The sequence below is a fragment of the Triturus cristatus genome, chromosome 7 (assembly GCF_964204655.1).
Source record: "Triturus cristatus chromosome 7, aTriCri1.1, whole genome shotgun sequence".
NCBI classification, from domain to species: Eukaryota; Metazoa; Chordata; class Amphibia; order Caudata; family Salamandridae; genus Triturus; species Triturus cristatus.
Window position 1 is genome coordinate 1736191419 of NC_140590.1, and position 19370 is coordinate 1736210788.

General features: G+C 43.4%; 1 protein-coding gene across 3 annotated transcripts in view; it reads left to right on the forward strand.

Moving 5' to 3' along the window:
• Nucleotides 1-19370, forward strand: part of LOC146812939 (uncharacterized) — a 280949-nt gene that overhangs the window by 64387 nt on the left and 197192 nt on the right. The gene's annotated exons all lie outside the window — the stretch shown is intronic.

Genomic DNA, 19370 nt, shown 5'->3' on the forward strand with positions numbered 1-19370 from the left:
ATTGGTATAGGTAAATTAATCCCAAAATAAATAAACAAATTGAATAGGTGTGTCAAATAAAATATGTGTGTTGAGAATGATTGGGTGAGTGGAATGCATCACTCGGGGAGCGTCGTCGAGGACCGGTGGGTGGGCATGATCGGTCGTACTAAGTTTAGGAGAGGAGAATCAATATGTGAACATGTACATTGGGGATCCTAAAAAAGGAGCGATTGTATTTTGAAGGAGCATAATTGATTAGCAAACATATGAGCACATTTGGATTGCACTGTTGTACAGACTAAAGGGCGTGCAGCCAAAACTAATGATCTGTTATTAGATAAACAAACAGGAAAAGTAACTTTTGCACAATAAGTGCATTAATTGAAGGCGTCTCAACGTATAAGATGACACATTGAACCTGAAAAAAATATTGATTCACTTGTAGAAAATATGAAAAAACATAAAAAAGGAGCGAAAGAACATTGATTGTTAGAAAGCAAGCATATGAGCTTATATCAATTAACATTTTCTAATGAGGATGCAAGAGAACCAGATGATAATTACATGGGGAGAAAAACGTCAGATAGTCATGTAGATACATGTAAATAGATATTAGCTTGCTGGATAATGAAAGTATGGCAAAAGACAAATGATAGTTCCAATGGGAAAGAAACAATCGAAAAAGTCATGTGCATAATGGGTACATTCATCATAAATGTCTCATGGTCAACATCATAAAGTGTCTCAGGAATAACGTTGACAACAGGTTAGATTACGGGCTGGGGAAAACAGAACAAAATGAACCTTGTTCATGAGTTATCGAGAATAGCTAATTGAGCATTACTAGGGTCTTGTTCGTTCAAACCCGTTAGAATAGTGTCAAAGCGTATCATCATTTTTGACTCTCTAATGAGCAGGATAGAGGATATATTGCCTCCCCGAGGTCCCAGTTCTGTCTTTTCCAAGACAATCCATTTCATTTCATCGGGGCGGTGTCCCAGTTGGTGATAGTGTTCAACTAGAGGTGCACCTGTCACATTGCATCTTATTCGACTTTGGTGTTGAAGAATTCTTGCCTTGACTTTCTGCTGTGTCTGGCCAATATATAGTTGGTCACATGGACACAGGATCCGGCTGCGGTTCACTATTGGAACCTCTATGTAAGTACATAGACATTTTCCTAAAACCATTGGCAGAAGAAACAGAAACATACCTTCGAGACACCATGCAAGTTATTGCAATGATTGACCAACAACCCTTCAACCCAAGTGAGCAGATACTTGTCACCTGTGATATTGTCTCGCTATACACCAGCATTCCGCAGGAACCTGCACTGGCGGTTATGCGGGAAGTTTTGGATCTAAGACAAGCACCAACAAGGGTACCTACGGATTTTATCATAGCTCTTTTGACCATCGCTATGAAAAAGAATTTCTTTTACTTCCAAGGAAAGTACTACGTACAAACGAAAGGAGTCGCGATGGGGGCTGCCTTCGCTCCAGATCTAGCGATCCTGTATATGGATAACTTTGAGAAGCGTTTCGTCCTCAACAACAACCCATTTTCGGCACATGTCAATACGTGGAAGAGATATATTGACGATATATTGATGATTTGGAATGGTGAGACTACCCAACTCAATTTGTTCCACCAATGGCTAAACCAGTGCGACCAAGACATTCAGTTCACTATTCAGTCCAGCACACAGGAGATACCCTTCCTCGATCTGAAAATCTTTTATGAAGATGAGAAACTTCTTACTACCCTATATAGGAAGCCAACGGAAAGAAATTCCCTACTGAGGTACAGCAGCCACCACCCGCGCGGTTTGCGCGACAATCTCCCAGTGGGACAGTTCCTGCGGATCCGCAGGAACTGCACGAAACGAACAGACTACACAACAGAGTCTGAGAACCTAACGGCTAGGTTAATCCTAAGAGGTTACCCAAAACGCCTGGTTAAGAGGGCCCGGAAGAGGGCCTGGTACAACCCACGGGACACTCTGCTCTCACCCAAACATCCTAATACATCACGCCAAAATAATAAGATGATATGTGTCACAACATTCTCCACTCGCAGTAATGCAGTGAAAAAAATCATCAATAAACATTGGAACATTATATCCACGGAGATTGACCAACCTGATTTACCGATGCATTCTTTTAAGAAAGCAATGAGCATCAAGGACCATGTGGTGCATTCCTTCCTTGAGGACCCAGTTGAACCGACCATTCGGTCACTCTGGAATTTACCACCAATCATAGGTCACTTCAAGTGCGGGTCGTGTAAAGCATGCCCCACAACTATGCAATCAAAGAACTTTGAATATAAACATCAGACCATTACATTGCAATCACATACTAACTGCAACTCCAGCAACGTCATCTATGGGATCCTGTGTCCATGTGACCAACTATATATTGGCCAGACACAGCAGAAAGTCAAGGCAAGAATTCTTCAACACCAAAGTCGAATAAGATGCAATGTGACAGGTGCACCTCTAGTTGAACACTATCACCAACTGGGACACCGCCCCGATGAAATGAAATGGATTGTCTTGGAAAAGACAGAACTGGGACCTCGGGGAGGCAATATATCCTCTATCCTGCTCATTAGAGAGTCAAAAATGATGATACGCTTTGACACTATTCTAACGGGTTTGAACGAACAAGACCCTAGTAATGCTCAATTAGCTATTCTCGATAACTCATGAACAAGGTTCATTTTGTTCTGTTTTCCCCAGCCCGTAATCTAACCTGTTGTCAACGTTATTCCTGAGACACTTTATGATGTTGACCATGAGACATTTATGATGAATGTACCCATTATGCACATGACTTTTTCGATTGTTTCTTTCCCATTGGAACTATCATTTGTCTTTTGCCATACTTTCATTATCCAGCAAGCTAATATCTATTTACATGTATCTACATGACTATCTGACGTTTTTCTCCCCATGTAATTATCATCTGGTTCTCTTGCATCCTCATTAGAAAATGTTAATTGATATAAGCTCATATGCTTGCTTTCTAACAATCAATGTTCTTTCGCTCCTTTTTTATGTTTTTTCATATTTTCTACAAGTGAATCAATATTTTTTTCAGGTTCAATGTGTCATCTTATACGTTGAGACGCCTTCAATTAATGCACTTATTGTGCAAAAGTTACTTTTCCTGTTTGTTTATCTAATAACAGATCATTAGTTTTGGCTGCACGCCCTTTAGTCTGTACAACAGTGCAATCCAAATGTGCTCATATGTTTGCTAATCAATTATGCTCCTTCAAAATACAATCGCTCCTTTTTTAGGATCCCCAACGTACATGTTCACATATTGATTCTCCTCTCCTAAACTTAGTACGACCGATCATGCCCACCCACCGGTCCTCGACGACGCTCCCCGAGTGATGCATTCCACTCACCCAATCATTCTCAACACACATATTTTATTTGACACACCTATTCAATTTGTTTATTTATTTTGGGATTAATTTACCTATACTAATTCTTCAAGCCACGGTTTCGAAAAACCCGAATGGTCTTTCTTCCATTCTCCCGTTAAGGGCAGCATCTAGCGGCTGCACCCGGTGTAACGTCAGGCGGTTTCAGCGTTCTCCATATCAGGGAGCCGCTCCGCGTTGTCAGTAAGCTGTCTGAGTTGAGCGGTTTCAGACTCGTACGCCGTCTCAAGGTAAGGGAACCGCCTGAATTATACTCCGCTTTATTTTGGCTAATTCGACCGATGATTATGTCCTGGTTTCATACGATCAGTCCGTTTTCATATTAATAGTTTATTTTGCCATTTTCATTAGTATTACGCCTTTGTTTTTTTTCCAGTATTGACTTCTTTTTAATTGTTAGTCCCGTCACTAGGATCTCGTGTCTAACACGATTAGTCCGTCTGCATGTATACTGATCATTGCGCCCTTTCCACGCATAGGGTCAAAGCGATTCTCGCTGGATTGACCTTTCCATTTTTCCTTTTTAATCATTGTTTGCTTAGTTTTTCCACTTATTGAATTGCCAGTCCCTCTTTTTTCCATCTTAGTATACGGATGATAGGATGGGGGACCAGGTCCTGTTTGCTTTGTATTTCTCTAGTTTTGGACTACCTATCAGGTTTCTCATTTAAAGAGCGCTCTCTCCATTTGGTTTTTAGAGGCTGTTCTCCCGGTGATTCACTTCACACAACATACCGATCCACGCTGCGGTGTGATTTGACGGAGTAATCTAATCCTCCCTTTTGTGCTAAGTAATACACGTGAGTTTACATTTATATGGAGTCATAACCCACTCCCCCCTTTTTTCGAGTCAACTCTATTGTTGACTTCATTGTCACTTTTAAATCCATTTTTAGGTGATTTTCACTCCCACCCGACTGTGGAGCCTTTTTTGCCCTGATGCCAAGCTGTCACTGACTACATGCTCGTTCTTTAAACTGGTAATTATGGCAGTTATATCCATATCCAGCCCTGCAGTTGAATTTTCGCTTGGCATTATCACTTTTTAATTCCCACCCATATCTTTGTATAGGTGCCTACCTTCCCCGTTCCACCATCCTCTTTGTCCTGAGGAAGACCCCACCCGTAAGGATTTAATCTACCTACCTTGGAAGAGGGGTCGAAACGTCGACATCTCACCATGCCAGTACCCTCAATAGTGCGTTGAGCACTGTGTACTTTCACTTGTATATGGCTATTTGGCAAAACATTTAATTCTGTCAATGAATGACTCTTATCTTGATTATTTGGCACGACAGTAAGGTGCCCAGCAATTGATTTGTACCATTGTTATGAACTTTTATATGTCACTTACCCTACTACCCTACCTAACTCGTCACTCCCTCCCCTTCCCCGTGGCACCCCGCACCTTTGTAAATAGTGTGATTTATCATATGCATTTATGTGCCTGTTCCAAGTGTGATTAAATAACACTATGGTTCTGCCTTACTCGTTGCAATAGTTGTTTTGTTGATCTTTCTCAATTTTATGTATGTTCTGGGACCATTTCTATTCCACTGTTTGTTACCCAGGTCCCAGTGACTATTGGGTTTGCCCTTAGTTCTAACGCTAGTTATTTCTAGGGCTTACCTTAGGGGTGACTTATAAATATTAAAAAAGAAACTTTAGGCCTGCAGAAGGTTTAATTTGCAAGGTCAGAATGGCAGTTTAAAACTGCACACAAGCTGCAGTGACATACCTGAGACATGTTTTACGAGGCGCCTTTAGTGGGTGGCACAATGAGTGCTGCAGGCCCATTAGTAGTATTTTATTTACAGGCCCTGGGGACATGTGGTAGTATTTACTAGGGACTTACAGGTAAATTAAATAACCCAATTGAGTGTATACCAATTTTACCATAACGGAGAGGGCACAAGAACTTTACCACTGGTTAGGAGGGAAAAAGTGCAGAGTCTTAATGCCAACAAAACCAAGATCAGTAACCGATGGCAAATATCTGGTGGTGACCCTATTAAAAAAGGGCCAGACCCAACACTGTCTTTACTGCAATCATTAAAAAATGTGATTACCGAAGTTGGATTTTTAAACTTGGAGCCATTTTCTTGCCTTTGGGGCGCCTGATCTGAACCAGATCCCCAGATTTTACTGTAATTGTCTTCATAGCATGTTTATTGTCAAACAAGCTATGCATTGTTTCCATTTTATAATCTCTGATCTCTCCAATCATCATTTGTATCAATAATTCCACTCTTATTACTCACTCCTGAAGCACACAATATTGAATTGGGTTTCAGTCCCTAAATAGTTTGAATGGGCCTTTGCCAGTAACTGAGTGAGGGGGGTCAATCTGCAACTCTGTCTCAATGGAATCTATCCAGTTCTTCCCATTGACCTTGGCTAGCTGTATGATCTCTTTAAGTACCCTAATGAATCTCTCCACCATCCCATTGCCCCTGGGTGATGGGGGCTCTCATGTCTCTATAGCACACTCTTTCAAGAAATCCTCCATCTTTCTTTTAGAAATGTAACCCATACACTTATTCCTACACTGATAACTATACACATTTCTGGAAATCTGGAAACCATATTCACCAGCACAATGACACACTGTTGTCACTACTTTCCTGTAACAGGTCCCAAAATGTCAACTGCCGCATCCTGCCATGGTTTGTTTTGTAAAATCCTGAAGACCATTGGTTGTGTTCTAGTTTTACGTGCCTTATCTCTCTGTAGACATTCTATACCACTTATTCTTTTAGCTTGATCCCTTTCTCGGTTATCTTATGTCCTAGATAGTTTATTTCATGCTTGCTAAACCTACACTTACAACCGTTCAGCTAGAGATCATAAAAAGCTCAGTCGGGTTCTAATGAGACTGAGGCACACAAAATCAGAATATTATCCTGACATAATGTAATACCTGCAATACTCTTCGACACTCGTTCCATAGCTCTCTGAAATACAACTCATGCAGAAAAGAGACCAACGAGCATTCTTATGTAAATGAATACTCCAAAAGGAGTGGTACATACGGTTAGATTGTAAGATTGCTCTTGAAGTTCGATCTGAGGGTATGCAGAGGTTGGGTCTAATACAGAAAAAAATCTTACTTCTTATCAATGAGGATAACTTCCTGGAAATACTATCTGTCTACCTTTACACACTTGTTCAAACCTCTGAGGTCGATGCACAACCTCATTTCACCTGTCATGACTACTGTGCCAACTCATTCGGTTTTTGCTTTTTCAAATATACCCAGTGTTTTGAGCTTTACTAAATCTGCCCACATGACATCTTTATCGCTATAGGAATCCCTTACTCTACTCACAACTCAATTAACTATGACTTTTGAAGCAATTTCATCAGTGTTTTGTCTCCGGCATCCAAGTTGACCACCAAAAACTTAAGGGAGTTCTTTCATTATTTTGATGTTTGCACTTTGGTCTTCTACATTGTTGACATTTACCACTAATCTCAATCTGATGGGAGGTTTACTGTTGGGTTCCATGATCAGACCTATTTCTTTTTGGTGAAATCAACTAACAATTTTGTTGGCTTAATTGGACACACATTTTATCCGCAGTGAGTCTACCCTTAAATCCTAGCTCACCATGGATATATTGTTCAAGCATAATAAGCATACCCCCATAAGTTGGCTGCCTAATTTTTGGTTTAATCAATTTAGTGAATCTTTCCAACATTTTAAAGTAGAAATCTCTGTGAATTAATGTTATCTTGGCCCCAGAATCAAAGCATTTAAATATTATCACCAGCCACTCTTAAGTATATGGGACGGTCGTGAATAGTTTCCACAACATAACTTAGTTATTTTCTCTACCTCTCTGTTTGACCAGAATTATGTTAAAATCCTTTGAGCAGAGTGTGGAGAGTTAGTCAATATTTTCTTTCTCTTTGGTTATTCTTCTGTGACTTGAAATAAGGCTTGGAATGTACTCACATCGGTCCCATGGTTCTGCATCCACCGTGCACTTGAAACATCGCAAGCTGTCCATGTTGAGAAGAGTCCCCTTGACTCCGCGTTCATTATTGTATCCTCTTTAAAATGGGTGACGACCGCTCTTCCTGGGTCTACAGATCACTGCAACAGGGTTGCAAATATCTTTCTGGGCAAGATAGATCAGATCTATGCCACTTTTCCAGAAAGCAGTAGGGATTTTGTTCCTGTCCCATGCCACTTAAATTTATGCAATTAGGGAAGAAGGCTATTGCACTAGTTCTCACCGCACTATTACTTCAGCTTGGGGCTGGTACCCCGCAACTGGAAACATGCTATGGTGGTACCCCTGCTGAAGAAACCTTCCCTAGATCCTGCCCTTCTAGAAAATCTGAGACCTATTTCTCTGCTCCCCTTTGTTGCTAAAATTGCGGAGAAACACCTTAACCACCAACTGTCCATGTTCTTGGAAGATAGCCAGGTCCTTCACGACACTCATTCCGGCTTTAGGCCACTTCATAGTACGGAATCGGCCCTGCTTCAGGCTGTGGGAGCTTTGAGAACCGCAGTCGATGAAGGTAGGACAGCCACAATGATCCTTCTTGACCTGAGTGCTGCGTTTGACACCGTCTCCCACGGCCTTTTATTGGAGAGGCTGATGGTGGCTGGAATCGGCGGCAGTATTTGGTAGTGGTTGAAAAACTTTTTGCAGAACAGAACATTTCAGGTTATTCAACATCCTTTTACATCCAGTATTTGCCCTCTGTCGCAGGGGGTGCCGCAGGGTTCGGCTCTCAGCCCGACCTTATTTAATATCTTTATGCACCCCCTGGCAGATATTATATTTAGGCATGGGGTAAAACTGGTGACTTATGCCGATGACACCCAATTGATTGTCACTCTGGAGCAAAAATAATCTGGAATGGCCTCTGATTTTAAGAGCGGTGTGGGTGCGCTTGCTGTTTGGATGAAACACAGCTGTCTTCAAATGAACGCTGGGAAGACTGAGGTGTTGGTAATCGGTAAACAACCCTCACTTGGGTCCTAGTTATGGTGGCCGGAGGCATTGGGACCTATTCCAGTCCCGAAAGCTAAGGTAAAAAATGTAGGAGTCTGGTTCGATGACAATTCGTCCTTTTCTGAGCAGATTTCCACTGTAGCTGGAGCCTGCTTTAGCATTCTCAAGATGCTGCGTAAAATCCTAGACCTTCTTCCTATTGATGCTAAACGAACCATTGTACAGGCTCTTGTTACCTCACGCCTTGATTATTGTAACATTCTCTACTTAGGGGTGACCTCCAGGAACTTGAATATTATGCAGAAAGTTCAGAATGCAGCAGCACAGCTGATTCTGAATATTCCTAGGCGGGCTTCAGTGGGGGAAGCCTTGAAGAAACTCCACTGGTTTCCCATACAAGCCAGAGGGACTTTTAAGGCTCTACGCTTTGGACACCGGGTTCTCCATCAAAAGGGGCCTACATTTTTGCTCCCTCTTATGACTGTGTATCAACCCGCTCGTAACCTGAGATCATTGGGCACAGCCAAAGTGATTGTGCCCAGGGTACGAAGGCCCGGGCTGGAGGGAGGTCCTTTGGCCTCCAGGCAGCTAAGGCATGGAATGATCTGCCTTTGGATCTACGGATGTACTCATCTGAAACGCTGTTTAGGAAAAATTAAAAACCTGGCTGTTTCAACGTTCGTTGGGAGGACATAGTAGTGCCTCAGGCTGATTTGGAAGTCGGGGGCATTGTTAATGTTGCTAGCTTGGTTGGGGTTAGGGACAGGTGGTGTTCTAGCGTGGGGACACTTTGGTTGGATTAACCAGGCGCTTTATAAGCTTAATAATAATAATAATATTGTCCTCCATGAGTGATACAGCGTTTCCGTTCTGCTCCGAATGCTCATGGCCAAAGGAATGGATCCCAAAGACTTGCGCCTTTTTTAAGTCACTGGTGAGTGCTCGCTGTAGGAAGCTGGCTCTGTGCACTCTATACCTTACTTTGGTATAGTATATACAAAGTCCAGTGGCTCCCCAGAGGCTTTACAGAGGCTAAATTAGATAATATGAAATGCCCTCTTTTTGAGGTATTGTGGTCCAGCAGTCATGCTTATCAGAGGGCTGTGTTAACCCCTTCCCTGCTCATGACGGAACCGTTCCGTCATGAGCCACGGTTGGCGTGTGCTCATGACGGAACGGTTCCGTCATGACAATCCTGTTGGCGGCCGCTCCGCCTGCGCGGCGCTGTTTCCCCGCCTGTGCGAGGGGACAACGCAAATGGGCGGAGTCATGACGGAACCGTTCCGTCATGAGCACAGCTCAACTGTGGCTCATGACGGAGCGGCTCCGTCATGAGCACAGGCCCACCGCGCTGCCCCCCTGCCCCCCCCAGCGCTGCAGCGGAATGTCCGCGGCAGCGAAGGGGTTAAGCATTTGTTGTACACACTCAGCTAAGAAATGATTACAATCGAGCAATCAGGTGGCTTGTAGAGCGTGACTACTCCCCCGTAAGGGCCTCAAGGTTTGAGGGGGGCTGCTGGTCCATGGAAGGCGCTGTGGTTCAGTTGAAGAGCCAGGTTTTGAGGTCCTTCCTGTATTGAGGCAGTGACGGTGATTGCCTGAGGTGGTGAGGCAGGGTGTTCCAGGTCTTTCCTGTGAGGTAGAAGTAGTATCTTTCTCTGGCTGTGGTCTTGGACATGTGACAGTAGCCAGGGCCAGTTGGGGAAGGCGGAGGTCTCTGGTGGGTGCATGGAATGCGAGGAGGTGGTGGAGGTACACAGGTCCCGCGTTGTGTAGGGCTTCATAGGCATGTGCGAGGAGCTTGAGGGTGATTCTTTTGGTGACTGGGAGCCAGTGAAGGTCAATCAGGTGGCTGGTGATGTGGCTTCAGTGGGGGAAGTTGAGGAATGTGGTGGTGGTGTTCTGAATGTTCTACAGCTTCTTGGGTTTCTGGGTGATGATGGCATGGAGTGCATTGCTGTAGTCTATGCTGCTGCTGCAGAGAGCATGGGTGACCATCTTTCTGGACTAGGTGGGTATCCAGTTGAAGTTCTTTTGGAGCAGGATGATGAGACTGTATTGATCTGACAACTCGTGGTGAGTGACTAGTCCAGGATGATGCTGAGGTTCTGTGCATGGTTTGTCGGTGTGGTGGTGGGGGGGGGGGGGAGGGAGTTCCAAGTGCTGCGGTCCACAAGGAGTCGTTCCATGAGGAGGAGATGTGAGCCCATGAGGAGGACTTTGGTCTTATCTAAATTGAGCTTGTGGCAGCTGTTCTTCATCCAGGTGGTGACAGCCTTCATCCCATTTTGAAAGTTGATGATGGTGACAGAGTTTGTTGGTGAGGGAAAGAATCAGCTGAGTGTCATCGGCGTAGGAGATGATGTTGAGTCCGTGGTTACTGACAATGGCTGAAAGTGGGCACACTATAAAAAGGTATTCCCCGGTTAATTTGAGGTTCAAGAGGGGGGAAAGAATCAAGAATATTGAAGTATAAACCTCTTAACTAACCTATCTTATTTAAATGAGTAGAAAAATCTCAAAATCAATGTAACAAAACCACAGTGTTCCCCATAAATATACTGTCCTTACAACATAGATGCTTTCTCTTTGTTTTTATTATTTAGTCATTTACTCATTCCAAGGGCATAGTCAATATCGCCAAAAAGGAGAGTGTTCTATTATTACGTGTACTAAAGATTAGGACATATCAGTAATGGAAATGGAGCGGTTAAATATTCTCAACCAGTGTTTTAGATCAATAAAATAAGAAAAAAATGCAGGGCATAGATTTTGAGTGTTCGTTTTGGTTGTAAAGATAGTCTCGTAATTATATGTAGATGTATATATCTTGCCCAGTACAGTGACTCATATATTCTGTGTTGAAACAGGTACTCCAGCGTTTATCTTGCTTATCACAGGGTGATTGGTCCTTTGTTCTGTTCTAATCTATAAGCAAATCACAAGATCCTTTTGGTCATCCTTATAATTAATTGCACATCTTGCCACTATGGAGAAGGGCTATTTTGAATCTCCTATTTCCCTACTTTTAACGGTCCTCTTTTTCTCTGCTCACCTGAGACTAGCATGTACCAGCTCATTAGAAGAAATAGTAAATAACAGTCGCTTTAAGTAATACATTAAGTACCTCAATGTTCCCCATATCTGACATACAGTGGTTTTGCATTTTCAGATTATTAGTAGCCCCTCTACGGTTTTAACTCTTTGATGGTCCTGAGGAAGGTGATCTTAATCATTCTATCACCGAAACGTACGTAGACCAGACCAATGATTCCATACAACTGGAAAATAAACCCCTATGGATCAACTTAAACCGAAGAAAAAGAAATTCAGTCTGAGAAATATGTCAGCAGAATAATACGTTGACAAATAACAACTAAAAGAAGACTTTTCCAGTTGTAATATATATGTTTTATAATCTTTTTTCTGTGTATTTTGTGGTATGTGGTATGAATGGTGATATGCGAGATTAGGTAGCAAGAAGTTTATGTATATATTTTCTGTCGTTCTTTGAGGGGCACTGTCAATTATTCAAGTATTGTTTTTGCTTTAGATAATAACTTTATTGGTGTTTACATTTATTGATTATGTATGTTTCTTTATAATGTATATAAATCACAAAACAAAAAAGAAAAATTGAAAATGCTATATGAATATATATTTTTGATACAAAAAAAACTATGTTTTGCTTCTGACTAAATAATAAAAACAAAGAGAAAGCATCTATGTTGTAAGGACAGTATATTTATGGGGAACACTGTGGTTTTGTTACAATGGCTGAAAGTGGGTCCATGTAGATGTTGAAAAGACTTGGGCTTAGGGAGGAGCCCTGAGGCACTCCGCAGCTGATCTCTGTGGGTTTCGGAGACAAATGGAGGTAGTCTGACTCTGTTTGGCCAGTGAGGACGGAGCGGATCCATTCCAGGGTTTTGTCTCGGATGCCGGCGTCATGGAGTCTTGTGCATAGGGTGTGGTGAGAGACCGTATCGAAGGCGGCCACAATGGCTGGGTGCCAAGGTCAAATTCTGTCACTGAGGCCCAATGTTAGTCCATGGAGACTAGGGGCATGCAAAGAGTTGCTAGTTGCAGGTAGGTAAAATTGGAGTTGGGGTCAATCTCTGGGGTTTATGACCAGCACGGGGGTGTGCACGAGGCAGCATCAAACTCACACCCTCAGTGGCTCAGAGGTGGCCGGGTGCAGAGTCCCAATAGAGCGTCGGGAAGCCAATACATATCCATAGAGAATGAAGATTTTGAACGAAGGCTGCAGGTTTGGACCAGGAGGCTGGACAAAGGGAACCAGTGGCTCTGGGGGTAAGCTGGGATCCCAAAGGACTCTGGGACACAGTAGGTCAAGCTCCTGATTGCCTGGGTGGCTGCAGGTGCATGGCTGTCTTTGGACATCACAGAAGTCTTACCAGAGCCTGTCGTGGTTGAGGGACCCTTCATATTGCAGTTGCAGGTGTCATCGTGGAGTCCAGGAGAGATCACTCTGGGATGGACTTGAGCTCACGAGTGCTGATTTTACGTCTGCCTTGATTCTTCTTTAAGTGTTTTGCAGAGATTAAATGGTTACCTGCTTCCTCTGACTTGCAAGGCTAGGTAACCCCGACTCCTGATCTAGCTGAAGACCTGCAAATCCCTCTCTTCGTCCCTCTGAGCACTTTGCAGGACTTGTGCGATAATGGCGTCGTGGCTTCAGATGGGTAGGTTAGTACGAGTCATCACGGTTCTCAATTTAAGATATTCTTAACCTCACTGCCTACAGAGCTAGTACCGTGGCCCAAGATGAAAGATTATCTATATCTGGAGATAATTTTTTTGACACTGCAAATACATCCGTTCTTCATTTATCTTTTAAAATAGATCATTAGTTTCTAGAGCACAACTGCTATCCTGTGGTGTCTTGATGCTGAGTTCAGCTACCACCACCCCAGAGCACAGGGCCTTCTGATCAATTCTTCATTAATTCAGATGCAACACTATTGAGAGGAGGGAGCGCATTCCGGAGGGCAGCAGCTGTGCATGATGAGAAACCACCGAGGTGAGCTCGGCAGATGGCCGGGACTTTCTAATAGTGGCAAGCCAGCAAATTGTATTACTAGACTCTAATATACAATCTCTTTCCTGCTTTATTTACACTCTCAAAAACACTGTTTCCTTCAATCAAGCAATAATAACCAAAATAAAATACAACCAAGACTATAAATAGGCAAAGCCCAAAACAAACGTCTTCTTTTCAAGGTGCTTGCTAGTTAAGTTACTGTTGACTCTGTGCTTTGCATCTATAATATGTATGCTCGGTGCCTACATTGTTTGTCAAGCATATCTGTGTTCTGTAGTGTTTGGCTTCATTTGGTTTAGGTAACTTGTATTGCTTTAGCAGAGCATGTTGTCTGCCGGCACTGGTTTTATTGATGTGTTCAGGTTACTTTGTATCCGTGCAGGTGGAGCAAGGTTAGAAAGTGGCTCCTACCTTGGATTTGCTTGTTTGTATCCCTTTGTTCCAGAGGCAGCTCTATTTAAACTTTTACATTTGTTTCTTTTATACATGGCTATGCTGCTGAACCAGCCTTTTCTTTGAAGGAGTTTGTTCACGTGTTAATTTGTTGCCCCTCTCTCCTAAGTGAAGTGTAGGATGTGCTGCACTTTTTCTAGTTGCTTTTATTTAGACTTTGAGGCCGTATTATGTAGACTTGAAGCGGAGCACACATATTTGTATTTAACCTTTTGATAATGTGATCATTAGTTTGGTGTTTGCAATTGTGTTTTTTGATTTTTTTTATTCAGCTGTTTTTGGTCTTTTTAAAAAAAAAAAATATTTTTGATTCTTCCTTGACAACACAAACGTATTCTGTTGGTTCAGCTCCCTGGGCTTATAGAATTGACTTTTTCTCCAGCATGGAGAGACCACGGCAGTAATGTGTGTAGCTGAGAAGGGTGATTTTAGAAGCAACCTCCACAATACTTTTGGAACACCTCAGTGTCGGAGTCAATAGATAAAGCTGCCGCCTCTTCTTTTAAAAATGTGGCCATGAGATGATAGATGCAACAGCGGGAGAGGATGTAGCCTTGCGGCCAGAGCGGGCAACCTCGAAGCTGGGGAACTGGGTTTGAGTCTTGTCAGGGACGCTCAACAGCCTGTGATTCTGGACAAATCACTTAATTTCCCTGTGTCTAACAAAAATGAATGTGTCAATCAGTAATGAAACTGGTGCTCATGTAAAGCCCTCTGATACCCGATATCTACAGGTCGAGTTCGCACTATATAAAACTCTAAAAAAAACAGTTGCCATTATCAAACTCTTTTTACACCTACAGGTGAGAATAAATTTCCGCAGCGGGGGAAGGAAGTGCGCAAGGTGGCAAAAGAGAGTAAATAAAGCAAAGTATATAATGATGGATCCCCCTCCAGAATATGTGGGTGAATATGGGCTCCAAAGGCGGTGACTTATGGTCCAGTCAGCAAAACCAATTCATAGTACACCTGGCGTCCAGGTTAAAGGCTATTTGAAATGCTGCATGACCGTGCTACTGATGATTTGTACTAAAATGACTCTTATTACGATGATGATGGAAGTTAAAGCCTGGGGTAAAACCTAAGGTTGGGTTTATTGACTCAAGGGTCCCCCCCCCAATGAATGAGCCTGGGCTTATCCATCATCCGAATTTTTCAGCATGGGACACTCCCTCTATATTTGGATGAATACACGAATATTAATTCCTCTGTGTGACGGGGCGGGTGATATTCCCGAGTCACAAGAGTCATCTTGGAACTGGTGGTCAACAGACTCTCCTTTACCCCATTGCATCCCCTTACAGCAGCCGGTTGCTCCCTACCAAAAGGACGAGTGGTTCTCGTATTCCCTGCAAGACTGGACTCTGGAAGAGGAAGCAGGACGCGGTTCCTTTAACGCTGCTTTCCAGCAGGACGAAACCCCTCCCCTAAGTGATGTCACGTTTGTGGGGCATTCAAAGATAGGAGAATCCCGGAAGAGGACGAACGGCGTTTCCCTTGAGGAGAGAGGAGAACCGGAGTGGAGAAGAAAGGAGAAAACTGAGACCCGGAGGGAAGAAACGGACAAGACGACGCGTACGGAGGGAGAAGTACCGGAGAAACAACCGACGAGCCAGGAGGCCACTGACTCCTCGAGCCGCGCTGCCACGTTCCCAGGGGAGGAGGGTGGCTTGAACAGGTACGGGGCAGAGTAGCGGGTGGGTGGGAAGAGGGAGCCACCCGTCCGTATGAGAGCACTATCCCACATTAGTGTGACTCTCTCTTGTACATATTGTACAGTCTTCTACCCTCCCCTTTTCACCGAGCACTTGAGCAAGTTTTCTTACGGAGCTTGTATAAACACCAGAGCACTCGGTTTCCCTCACTCCCGGCCCCTTCAAAATCAGTATAGGACGACCGTCCTAATCCTTGGTTTCTCTCTTTTTTTTCTTTTTTTTTTTTCCTCGTGTGGTTCGTTGATCTTGGATCCGGGACGCCGTCGATATCCTGAGGACACGACAAGCTTAAGTCCAGACGATTGAATATGAACTGGTTCACTCTGGAATCCCCAAGACGGAGCAAATCGGACTCTACTTCATTTGCTAGCAACAGACTGACACGTCGTCAAAAGAAAGTGTTGTCGAAAATAAAGCCCTCCTTACAATACTCTAGCTTGATTTCCGACTCAGTCACTGCTACCCCGCCACACTCTGCTAAAAGGTTTACAAGGATGAAAGTGAGGGAAGAATGTCCTAAGCCTGTAATCTCAGATAAGACTGGTATAGCACCCGTTCTAGATTGTGGCCTTTATTGGTTGGGGTGAAGGTCACAGAGTGAGGGGATAATTCATGAACCAAGGTATTTATTGTGTGTGGTCCAGTTGCCAAAATGCTCTGCTTAACAGAGCAACCAAAAACTGAGTGAGGCCTTGGATCTCAATGGGAATGAAGTATTTTTGGGTCAGAGAGCAATTTTCTTTTTAAGTAATGCTAACACAGGATTATCCTATGAAGGACCTAGGCCTCTGCTATACACATATAACCCAAATTTGGGGGATGTTTTGAGTTGTGATTTGATGCGTAACCCCTCATCCGCTAAGATAAATCCCAGACTGTTAAGGAAGATTGGAGGGTATGTGTAGATCTTTATGCTTTTGGACAAGGCTCATTCTTCTTTGGCAATAATTTTTGGATGGGTCTCACCCAGGGCCATCAGATTCCGGGTCGCTTCGCCATTCGGGTAGCCATCTACAGACCCTATTACTTCAACAGCAATTCACCTACCCCAGGTCCTCCTTCATCCCACAAAATAAGAAAGGGACACTTCTACACTATCACAGGCCATACAAGGAAGGTGGGATGCAAGATAAACATGCTTTCCTCTCCCAATCTCCAGGTGGGAGGCCGATTGGTTCAATTTGCACATGGTTCGAATATGATTTCAGGTGATTTGTGAGTGTGTGAACCAATTGCGTGGTTTCAGATCGTATTTTAATCCATCAAAATCCAGGAACCTGCCCCACTGCTTATGAGGTTTTCTCTGAAGGACAAAAACTTGAATTCAGGTAAGGTTCAGGAGTTGTGGTAAAAAGGGGCACTAGAGCCTTGTGAGCTGCACCCAAGGGGTTTTGTCAGCAATATTATTCTGGTGCAGAAAAAAAAGAAATTCAGGCTAGTAATAGGTCTGAGGTATTTAAATCAGTCTGTTCTCTACCAGCATTTAAAGATTGACATGGAGATCCGTCTCTGGAATATTCTGCTGCCAGGAGATTGGATGCTGCATCTGGATTTGAGAGGTTTCCTTGACCGTGCTTATAGTCCAGCACCTGCAGTTATTGTGGCTTGAGCAGGCCTCCAACTTTGTTTCCCTTCCTTTCGGTCACTCTTCCACTCCTGGGTGTTTCAGTAAGTTATTAAAACAATATATTAATTTTGGTAGCCATTCCTTTATTTTGAAATGAAGTGAAAGTACATAATTCTGTGATTTCAAGATCGTAAATGTATGTACTGTGAGCAATAAACGGGCGTCTAAAGAATTCTAAAACCAGATGTGTCGGCCTGGGTATGCGTGCTGCGCATGGTATGAAGAAAGCAAGGTGGTAGAAGATGAAGGGAGAAGGGTCCCTCGAGGGTTTGCCATGAAATCTCATGGGTGAAAGGTGTGATCCCAGATATATATATGTGTGTATCCCCAGATCCATTCAAAGGCTATCATCTCATTTTTGATTTTGTATACAACACCCTCCGCCTGAGCTAACCATGTACATTCTGTAATTCTTCCATTTGTTGTAGGGACTCGCTGCTGTCGCCAGGGATGTAGTATGTGCACGTCTAACAACTTTATGATCTCTCTCTTCCATGTTGCTTGTAAGGGGGCTGAGCAGAAGGACTTCTAATACACAGTCATGGCTCTCTTGGCAACCAAGAAGGTCAAATCTGGGAATCTTTGTTTTTACTTTATTTTTCAAATGAGAAAAACTACCCAATATGCAATTTTGTAGTTGTTTATTTTTGTGACCCATAACATGGGCTGTGTCCGACATCATCTCTGCCCAAAAATGTTGTATTTTGAGAAATCCAAAACATACGGACAATGTCTGCATGTGCAGTGTCACAGTGAGGACAACCACTGGATTTTGTGGTGTAGATAATGTGGATTCAATGCAGGGTACTGTATGCTCTGTGGAGTATATGGAAATTGAATTAATTTGAAATTGGCATTTTGGGAGATCTTCTGAGGGTATTCCAAGTTTTTGTTTCAGTCTCATTTAGTAAAGCATTGGCCAGTGATAGCCTCCCGTTTATTTCTCAGGAGCTAAAGGCTCACTTTCATATAATGGCGGAGGACTTTACATAGCCGTGAGATTGGTCTTTGTTATAGTTGGGCTTGGAGTGTTGGATGTTGCAGTATGTTCTAAGCGCACTTCTATTTTGGCATAAAGGAGAACACTGCCTTTGTGTAATCTGTACTGGTCTGCCAAATCCTGGGGACTTTACAATGACCCCCACAGTGAAGTGGTCCCCTAAGGTGCAGAGCTCAGCCTTTCCATATGCTGGTATTTCTTGGGCTAGAAGGTACCTTAATGCATGAGAAAATCTTTAAGAGGCACAGTTTGGATAAGTCAGATTGTATTTCTAACAACTGTAGGCACTACATAGGGAGTGAGTGTCCCACTGTGCCTGGTGCCCAGGAAGAGAAGCCTATATTATTCTCTGCTTTGGATTTATTGACATGTAGACCCTGTTTCACAGAAATTCTGGATAGCTATCCAGGGGGATATGTGCAGACAAATAATATCCCAAAAAGTCCTGTGCTCACAGGCCATCCCCAGAAGTTGGAAGTTTCAGTTTGGACAATGTCACATGCTTTCTCTGAGGGCCCCAAACCAAGTCACTCAGAGAACCTAGCTCTTAATAAGCCTTAAGAGTAACTTGCCAGCCTTATCGCTTTCAGTGTGGGATTTGCCCGCATATGCTCTGCAGTCTATACGGCATAGGTGCTCGAGCAATTCAGGATGCCGATGGCGAGCATCTTTTCAATGTGTCCGGCAGGATTTGCTACATCTTCCAGCTCTGAAGCTTGTAGCGAGGACTCCACTTTTGCCAATTAAGGTCCGACAATGTTTTGGGCCCCATCATGGTTTTAATGCAAGTGTCCCTGACCACTAACTTAAAGCCTCCCATTCTAGGAATGGCGAGGAGGGCATGCCCTCATCTGAAATGTATTGTATCAATGTTTCTTGCATTGTTTGCCTGATCACATAGTCATCTTGTGACTTAGGTTGCAGCCTCCAGTTGGAATGGGGGTGGGGAAGCCTGCCCCATGCAAGTCCTACTTGTAGTGGCTTGTGGCAAGAGAGTGTCTTCCTTAAGTAGGTGATGTGAAATACATAGGTTAGTAGACTCTGGGAGGATACTCCTCAGTTGAATCTGACATGCAGCACATATGGATGCTAGCAG